We start from the raw sequence: 10,141 nt of genomic DNA, 5'->3' as shown, positions 1-10,141 counted from the left end.
TGTCAGTCCGCCCTGTGTCGCTCCCCCGGTCTCAGCATCCGCTCCTCGCTCGCAGGTGGAGTTTTTCAACAACTACCTGCGCGACCCGAAGCGGCCGCAGCTGCCGGACCATCCGTCGGCCAAGGCCGGCGGCGGGGCCGGGCCCAGCCGGAAGGAGGAGCCGCCGGCGCAGTTCCACGTGGGCCCGTACCCGCAGCCGGGGCCGCCGCCGCCGCACCAGTACGTGAGGCGCCGACGCTGCCCGCGGCTGACGGCGGTCGGGGGGCTGGCGCGGTGGGCCGATGGCGCGCCCATGGCTGTGTGCGGGATCTCCGGGGGCAGGGCGGGGCGGGGGGCACAGCTGGCGCCGACGGCCGTGTCCGGTGTCGGCGGCCAGAGCGGCGCCCTGTGGCGCTCGGTGGCCGCCCGTGCCGTCCATGGGCTCGCCGAGCTCCGCTCAGCCGAGAGCGACGGTGCCCGGTCCTGATTGGCTCATCGCCGCAGACGTCACGTTGCGATGATATGTGTGTGCGTGTGTGTGCTGACGCGCGCTGTTCCGCCGACAGCGGGTACGGCGGCTACGGCGGCTACCAGCGGCCCCCCGATGTATGGCAGCTACCAGCCGCCGCCGCCGCGCGACCCGTACTACCGCGAGCCATACCTGCCGCCGCGGGACGCCTACCCGCGCCCGCCGCGACCCTACGGACGCCGGTGAGTGCGCGCCAGCGGCCGGCACGCGTCCGGCCGTGCCGCGTGCTCGTGTGACGTGACGCTGTGGTGGCTACGGTCGACCGCGCCCGGGACGTCCTGACGGTGCCGGCGCCGGGGGGCGACGTCCTGACCAGCCGCGGCGGCTTCGGCGGCGTGGGTCCGGTGTGGTGCCTGCCGGGCCGGGCGGGAGGCGCGCCGCTCCTCCCCCAGCCCACCGGGATCCGCTGCCGGCCGCCGTCACACGAGGCCCCCCTCCGCTCCGCTCCCGCGCCCCGTCAGCGGTGTGGTGACGGTGGGAGCGGTCCCACAGTCGCCAGCGCGGCGGGGCCCCTCGCCCTCCCCTTCCGCCACCCTCGATGCGGCAGAGCTCACACGGCGGGCCGTGTGGCGGCGACCCTGCAGAGCGCCAAATTTGTGGCCTGCCGATGTAGCTCGCGCCAGACGTCCTACGCCTGCGGCGCTTACGCCTTGCGCCCGCGTCTCTTGCCATCTTGCTATTTTGCTGTTTCTTGTAGTTGTAGTAGTCGCCGTTGGCGTGTAGCGATGGCTGCCAGTCGGTTCTTCTTTAGCTCTCTGTGTCATTTCTTTGGTGTATTGAAGTCAGAGCAGACCCAGCGAACTCCTAGATGCCCAGTGAAAATTGTGCTGAGCATATGGGATAAAAAACATGACCATGAGCAAAATTTCCCATTTCACTCAGAACACACCGCCAACATTCCACCAACGCTCGTGTACATTGACTTATATTAAAACATCCAAAGGAATGCTTGATAATTGTTATCAGACAAATGCGAAGTGCAACGTTTGTTTCAAAATGCATGTCAACGGCCTTGCAGGCGCGTAATTTGTGGCTCCGCAACAAAAAGCTGTGGCATGCTCCCTTAGACACCTTTCTTATGGGCTCTGTTAGTTTGTTAAGACTAATGAGTCTTTATAAAAGACAAGACCCCTTTCCTTGAATTAGTGGAACGTCCTTATTCCAAGCAGCGTTTGAATCTTAATTATTTCCACATATCGACTGTTATTACTGAATTTGCTCTTGGTATTCGACTGTGACGCTGTGATCTATGATATTGTCATGATAAAACCACTGTTTTCTTCTTGCCTCGTACGATGTATGCCGAGACCCAAGTTACGTGGAATTGTGTCGGTTTAAGGAGAAAAGTGATAGAGTGGAGAGAGGCACTAAATGAATTGGTTTGGTAAGTTTTTACGTTTTTGACTAAAAAATTATGTGTTGGTGGGTTATTCTCTCCAACATTGAACGTGGGAGGTTCAAACGAAAAAGATGCACATTTTCAGATGAGCGATGGACAATGTTACTGACAATGCTCTCAGAACCCGCAAGCTTTCGTGTAATCCACTTTGAACGCACTGGTGAACGTAGTGCATGAGCGTGGGACCAAGTCCAAAATGGGGGGGGGGGGGCTGAGGTCACTGCGGCTTGGGTCATAGACTCTCTTAATGTAATATAAAACACAATTTTGCACTTTCTTCGCTACGTTTTTGCGCTATTAACACCAAATTTGGAGTTAACCCCGCCCCCTTCAAAATGAACTTAATCTCTCCCCTGAACTGCTTTTGAATTCGTTTCAGCATCATATCCAAATTAGCTGTATTATACTCTTCGTATCGCTCAGTCTTACGTCACATTCCGGCACAACACATCACCAAGGACAAATTTATTACGTCACATTCCGGCACAACACATCACCAAGGACAAATTTAGTTTGTGGACGTCATGTCACGGTATTGTGCGGTATAGGTTGTCGCACCAGCATAACCACGGTGACCTGGTATTCCGGTACGGGACATGACACCTGACCGTATGTCAAATCATCGCACGAAATTGAGGTTGTAATGGGGAAGTGGCCGATGGGTTATCGCCTTGGGCACCCACGTGTACGCCCGGTTCGAATCCCGGTTTCGTCGCGACCCCGCGGCGCTAATATGGCCAATGTAGCTGCTGGTGCTCCATGGAAGGGTGCGTGACGACGTGTGTCGTGCTCCGTTACAAGTAAAATAACGGAAATGAACTAGTGCCTGGCATTGGTTTGGCGTCGGTTGAAAATGTAGGCGGAACCAAGCATGTCCTCGGTGATCGACACATTCGCTTTTGAGATATTCTTCGAGTGGAATTTGGTGAGAAGTTCCGTAAATGCGTCCGGGTTTTTTAGATTCGGTTATTCGGCATAACACTAGGGGGGCGCCAGTTAGTGGACTCATCTATGTGGATTAATCTACCAGATTCGTGGGATTAAACCCACCGATCTGCCCCGGAGCAGTCTGTATACCAATATCCATCACGTTATTCGCAGCTTCATAAAATCAATACGTGAAGTACGTAACCTCTCAGTTTGTAGCATTGGTACAGGGTTGAATGAGACTGTGAATGTGACCTCTCCAACTGAATGTATAACAGCATCCAGTGCTGTCACTGCAGTCTTTGAAGACTTGCAACCCTTTTCGCTCCACTTAGTGTCAGTGCTTGCACATTTATTGTCCTGGTTCCTTTAGACCTTTACCATGTGTTGTGATGCTACTTCATCATATACACTTATCGCTGACCATCTTTATCTTGCACGAATGTTTATGCTTATTATATCATATTATACATTCATTTAAATTACAAAATACCACATGTATTGAATTATATCATACACATTTATTTAGCTGTTGTATGTTTCCATAACCCACTTATGATTTTTGTACATTCGGCCTGTTGTTTGTGATGTTTTGCAATGCGATCGCCATTCTTGAAGATCTTTCATATCTGATCTTTGCGCGCGTGTGTAAGTGCGCGTTACACCGTTGCACACACACACACACACACACACAACACACACACACAAACACACACACACACACACACACACACACACACACACACACACCACACGCACGCACGCACGCACGCACGCCCGCACGCACGCACGCACGCACGCACGCACGCACGCACGCACGCACGCACGCACGCACGCACGCACGCACGCACGCACGCAGCACGCACGCACGCACGCACGCACGCACGCACGCACGCACGCACGCACGCACGCACGCACGAACGCACGCACGCACGCGCACGCACGCACGCACGCACGCACGCACGCACGCAGCCGCACGCACGCACGCACGCACGCACGCACGCACGCACGCACGCACGCACGCACGCACGCACGCACGCACGCACGCACGCACGCACGCACGCGCACGCACGCACGCACGCACGCACGCACGCACGCACGCACACGCACGCACGCACGCACGCACGCACGCACGCACGCAGCACAACATATATTTTCTATTTTTTATTTTAAATCATATTTAGTATATATATATATCATATATAATATATATATATATATATATATATATATGAATAAGCTCCTTTTTCCTAACCATTCGTATGCCACGCGACCTTTTAAGCACGATCCGCCATGCGGCTTTCTGTCGTACTATTGCCGCATAACGTATGTTTATCTCGATTTGTTCCCCGACGTTTTCCATGCTATCATTTGCTATGTCATCTTTTCCACGCGAAATAAGCAATAGTCTAACACCAGAGCTTTTGGTTGCATTAATTTGCATGGCCGTAGCAGTTGCATGCGCATTTAAATAGCAGGCGATGCCAGCCGATTTCCATGGGGACACTATAGCCACTGGGTCAGCGCATTGGACTCCCACGCTAGGCTGTACAAATTTTGGCTGCGGCCGTGAGCGCTGACATGGCCTGGGCAGAATTTGTCGCTCCTGAAGGGTATGCGACGTCGTGCGTCGCGTGACGTTATGAGTAATAGTCAGTCTCCCTACAGCTTGTTGCGAGTCATGGATAAGAATGATTGGAGTTGTTTGCTTCGAGTTAATTTGTGCGCGGCTTTCATTTTCGTCGGTCGCAACTAAATGCGAAATTAAAATGCGACGACGGACTGCACCAGCAGGTCATTCAATGTTTAGGATCTGGTCTCAGGGCCAGTTTCGCATTTTCAAAGATTAAAATCCGCAGCGAACGGCTAAAGTTCCCACTTATGCTTCGGGACGCTGTTTCACCGACGCTAATGGGCGCCAAATGACCATGGCAGTCGGCGCGCCCTGAAGCCCAAATCATCATCATCACTCACGGACGCCTGTTGGGCGCCGGCTGTGGCGTTGGGGCCGCTCGTGCCCCGATGCTGGCGGCGTGGACTGTAGGCGAGGGCGGGAGGGACAGGGGCCGTGTGTCGGCTGCGGCTGCTGCGGCCGGACTGTCGGGCGCGCTGATCTCTACACGCCGCACTGCCCGGCGGCGACAGCGGGTCAGAAACGCACCGACGCGCGGCCGAAGCCCGCGGCCCGACACCTCGACCCCGGCGGCCGGCACGCTGCCCCCGCGTCACCGGCCGGCAGCCGCCCTCCGGCCCGTCCGCCCGCGTGACTCGCGACCGGTCTGCATGTGCCCCGCACGCTCGTGTCTGCAAAGACGGCTGCCGGGCGCGTGTGTGGCGCGGCCGGGGGCGGCCGGCCCGGCGCCCCACCTGATGCCCTCCACCTGTGTGTGTCTCGACAGGGACCCGCGGAGGATCGTCGACTACCAGGACCTGGACGCGCCGCCCGACGTTGACTTGTTGTAATTCCCACAGCTGCTGCGGCCACGTATGTATAGCGGCGACGCCGGCGGCCGCGGCGCGGCGGCGCGCCTGCCGCCACCGCCGCCGCGCCGCGCGCCGTCTGACGGGTTTTTCACATTGAAAGAGGTCTCGCTCACGAATCACGTGCCGCTCTGCTGTCCTGGCTCACGCAGCGCTTGGCCAACAGAAACGGATGAAATTCTAGCCGGGTCACGATCCGCCTTCCTATGCACTTCTGTTCAGTGTCGAAAGACTTTGTCAGGGCGAGCTGGCTCGTACGTGGCGCGCGCTTGTTGGTCGAGACAGGGCGCCGATTGGACGGCCCGATCCGCGGTGAGCGGTCGTTGCGGTGTTGCAGCCCGCATCAGCCGCTGGGCGGTGACGGGTTTCTGCCGTGTTCGTGAAAGCCGTGTTTGCTGATGACGGTGCGCTGTTTTCAGGCACGTCAGGCCGCTGAGCAGCTATCGGGACCTGGATGCTCCGAAGGACATGGACGAGTTCTAGCGCGTGGCGCTGTCTTCGGCACTTGTGAGAGCGCTTTTACTTTCGGACGTGGTGCGCTCGGAGCGGGGCTAAACTTGGAAGAAGAAAGTGGAGCATCGAGAGCGAGAGTGCGATGTAAATGTGTTTGGACGGATACTCTTGCGAGATTTGCGCCAATAAACGTCTACAGAACGGGAGTGGTCGGCGCCTTTGGGCCAAGAACCGTCAGGAGTACAACTATGTCGAGCGCGTGGTAAACGACGGGTTCACATGACGATCAGGGCAATCCAGGACGGGATGCGTTTCGAGGCAGTCGTGCAGATATTACGTCTCACTGGCAGGCTACTCACATCAGCCGGAGGGCCCTGCATGCGATAGCTTTTTGTCAGGACTCCCTGCAGCTTTTGTCCGGTTGGCCACGCCACGGCGCCAGCTAGACGAGCCTGTGTTGCCGCGCTTATGCGGTAGCTGACGTGGCATGCAGTGAACGTCGACAGCTCATGACCGGCCGCCACAAGCAGATAAAACCCAGAGGATGCGAAGAGCCTGAAATTTCTTGTGAAATTTGGGCCGAAAGTTTGTTTGACCTGACTGTTTGACATGACATGACGTGTTGGCATGTTTTGACATGACGGTTTGACTCGAAAGACTGTCTTGAGAGTTCTCACTTCATTTTTTCCAAACATTTCTTGTGCGGTTAGCGACGTAGCAAACAAAGCACAGGTTTTGTTGGTTATTTTACGTCACATGCTTTTAAATAGCGTGGGATTTCCACGTTCCGAGCATATGTTTCAAGCGCATTGCGATGCATGTGCCGCACGCAGCATGAAGACACGGCGTATTGACCAGTCACTGTATGTGACTGATGGTTGCCAACGGTACCAGTCATGCACATAATATATTATGTCCATCACGCATCATGTCACGCCTATCTACGGCTAAGGCAAATGACAGATATCTTATACATGATTATCATTATGCCCTCACATGTGGCAGGATTAATTTTGCAGCATCACTAACCGGAGCGCCGTGAGCAACTGCTCGCGTGGTGCCAGTGCACGGTCTTGCCGGGTATCGTGGGCTAGATCTGGGCCGATAGCCCCTGAGGTGACCTCTGCCACCAAAGGTCCGAAAAGATCCGAAAACAGCTTCTGGAAACATTTGAAGATTATAAGTATTGACAAGTGATCTAAAGACAACAAACATGTGTTTGAAGTTGAGGGACTGGTTTTAAGAGCACCCAGCTGCTACACGTTTGACAAATGTAGATTAAACTCGCATCCCTTCAATTGTCGCGGTACTTATGTAGATGAAATGAAAATAATTATTCCTTTGACATCAACTTGCCCCACGCAAAAGTAATGCTATGTAACCAAAACACTTGTCATGTGCCAACGATGCCGGTAAGGTCAGGCGGCTTCAAACGTATGTCTTGTCGAACAGAAGACGAAGAACAGTCACCACCATCAGCGCCACAAGTAACATGAATATACTCACCGGGGTGACTCGGCCATTTCTCATTGCAGCTTGATTCAGTCGTGCCACGTCCTACGCCTCCGCCCTTGAGCTTGCTCCGGCTCCTCCATGGCCACAACCACTCATTTTAGGACTTTGCAGAGCATCTTTATGTTTCAGTTCAGTTTCGAAGTAAACTTGTACTCCCCGGGCGAATCAGCCGCGGTTTTTAAACCCGGCGGATGTTTGCTGAAGCGCGAAGTAGAATTCGTCCTCAGTTATTCCCGTAGAAAATATGATTTTATCGGCGTTGAAGTAGGTATTTTTTGCTCATTGCAACATGATTCGAACTAAAAGTCTGGGAAATTACTCCCCGCGGCAGTTTTGTACGTTCTTCTCTCTTGATGAAACTGGTTATTGAGCGAGTAGTATGACGGAAGTAATTAATCGCACATTTTGGAAGCAGTGTCGTTGCTGGCAGAATGGTGCGGCGTCTATTTTTTGTCTTGCTTCTAGACAATGCCTTTTGCAAAACGGTCGCAAAATGACCATTATAGTCGATGCGCCCTAAAGCACCAATGGACAACAATGCGTGTCTGGAACAAGTAGGAGACATGCCTCCTATATGTTCCCCTCCTGCGTCACACACAGCGCTTCCGCCTATGCCATGGAGAGGGATCCATAATAAAAGAGTACCTGTACCTGGAGTACCTGAGTACCTGGGACATACGATTGAAAAAGGCTTGACCCTGGGAGGGATTGCTTATGGACCGTGGAAAGGCCTGCTTCTGGGAGGGATTGTTCCCGGGCCGTGAGAAGGGACTTGCGTTGATCGAATGAAATCCCATGCTTCGAGATCCCTCGGCCGGTGATCTCCACGTTGGTGCAAGAGGAGCTGAGGACTCTGAGGTTTGAGCTCAGGTCTGAGGACCTGATCCTTCCGGTTTGCGGTGCGATTCGTGGCGGTTGTGTCGAAGCCTTGCTCCGTTTCTGTCTTAATTTTTGCCGTTGTGGGACAATGTGGTAGTGGTGTTCTTTTTATAATTCTATCACGCATTGCCCTGGTGGCCTTCATTGTATTTTTTCTTCCTTGTCTTTACTTTAAAATAGTAATTAGTGTAAGCGCCTTCAGCGTTCAGTACACGCGCAACACTTCAGGCTCCACCACCTCCAGCCACCAGGAAGTGCTGCCACCTGCCAGCTGCTGCGAGGACTGACGGGGCGGATTACTGATCAGGATGTGAGCTCACAAAAGCTTAGCGTGTCCAGGCGCGCGGCCAGAGCCTTGGTAACGGGGCTACATGCTGATAGCGGTTACAGATAGATGGCGCCCCTTGATAGCGGAAGGCCCCCAAATCTGTGGCCAACGCGCGGACGAGAGTGATGACGTTGCTGAGAGAAGTACCTTTGAACGCTTTAGGACATAACATCTTACACTATTACATTATCCGGGCCTCTTCGCATACTGCCTCTGGCCGACTCGGGGCCCCTTGCGGACACGGTGCCGCCGTTAGGCGCTGTGAGGCCCTGACAGACGCTGGAGCCCCGACCAGTGTAAATCGCTGGCTCCGGCTTTGTCCCTCCTTGTAAAATGGGCCCTCAGTCCCATGTCGCCGTGGCCAACTGTGTATTACTGGTGATGTCTGACCGATGTATAAGCCATTATCGACATAGGGGCATCTGATCAGCACGAGGGGCCCTCTGGCTGGCATTTAAGTGCCGGCCCTGTGGGCCGGGCCCCTGAATACGGCCTCCGACCGGTCGTTCGGGCCCTCAACTCGGATTCTAAATCATAGGTTCCGAAGGGGCATGAACCTAAGAGGGACACCTGCCGTCTGTGCCCCCCCCCCCCCCCCCTTCTGCGTGCACTACTAGCTGTGCCAGGCCGAGGCCCCGCTCAAATTAGGCAGTTTTCTGGAGCCGACGGTCGCAGTCGCCACCGCAGACTGCCTGAACACTATGCAGGCGGTGATGTACAGCCCGGAGCTCCCCGAGCTGTCGGACTAGGAGCTGTTGGAGGAACTGACCGGGCAGCGGCTGTGCGAGGTCATGCGTCTGCCCTCCCGCCGTCCCGGCCTGGTCCACATCCCCTGGTTTGCCTGCGATTTAAGGGCTATAACTCTCACGTGCCACCCACTGCGGATGCCTCACGGTCCCGGTGAAGGCCTGGGTCCCTCCTCCCCAGCAGCGCCGCACGTGTCAACGGTTCGGCCACACTGACCGGACCTGCCGGGCTGCGCACTCGACCAACCAACACAACAGCACCCTATTCGAAGTCGCCACAAGATTTACCGTATACTTCGCCCGTGTAACATCATCCAGACAATATTTACAACATATCACAAATACATTCAACGCCACACTACTCATGCTCAACTTCACGTCTGCTTACACCGAGACATCCAACGCACTCTTTTTTTTCTTTTTTCTACGCCGTTACCCAAGAACAGGTAACCAGAAGTGCCCCTCCCTCAATCCCAGCGACGCAGTAAACCGTATGTTAACACCAGAAAACTTAAAATCAAGTCGCGGCACTCCCAACTAGGAAGATGAAACAAACGTAAAAAAAACAGGCGAAGAGGTGGAGCAGACCCGAAGGAATTGTGTTATGTGATAGGTAGGGAAAAATCATAGGTGAAAAAGCTTAAAGTAGTCATTAGCCAAAGTCAGCTACTGACAGCCCGCTATAACCGCCCAATAATCTACAACCACTCAATTCGCCGTGTTAGTAAGGGCTATACAGTCGCACAAGTCGGAGGGGGCAATTACCTGGTCATTTTTGTGCTGGGTTTTGAGCTGGATGTCCAGGGAGTCCACCCAGCTAAGCAGAGCTTGTTGCTGGGAGAACTCCCGGAGCCAGCGCCGTGAATTTGGGTATATGTGCATGACTTTATGTCAGAAACTGATTA

General features: G+C 54.5%; 1 long non-coding RNA gene across 1 annotated transcript; it reads left to right on the top strand.

The window, feature by feature from the left end:
- Positions 1-630: 630 nt before the first annotated feature.
- Positions 631-5,974, top strand: LOC119103636 (uncharacterized). Its single transcript, XR_005094791.1, has 3 exons — positions 631-690; positions 5,234-5,319; positions 5,735-5,974. It is a non-coding gene; the product is annotated as an uncharacterized LOC119103636 (long non-coding RNA).
- The last annotated feature ends 4,167 nt before the right edge of the window (positions 5,975-10,141 follow it).

Source organism: Pollicipes pollicipes, unplaced genomic scaffold (genome assembly GCF_011947565.3).
Source record: "Pollicipes pollicipes isolate AB1234 unplaced genomic scaffold, Ppol_2.1 Scaffold_5724;HRSCAF=6776_pilon_pilon_pilon, whole genome shotgun sequence".
NCBI lineage: Eukaryota > Metazoa > Arthropoda > Thecostraca > Pollicipedomorpha > Pollicipedidae > Pollicipes > Pollicipes pollicipes.
The sequence above is the reverse complement of the archived record's forward strand: the minus strand, read 5'-3'. Positions and strand labels throughout refer to the sequence as shown.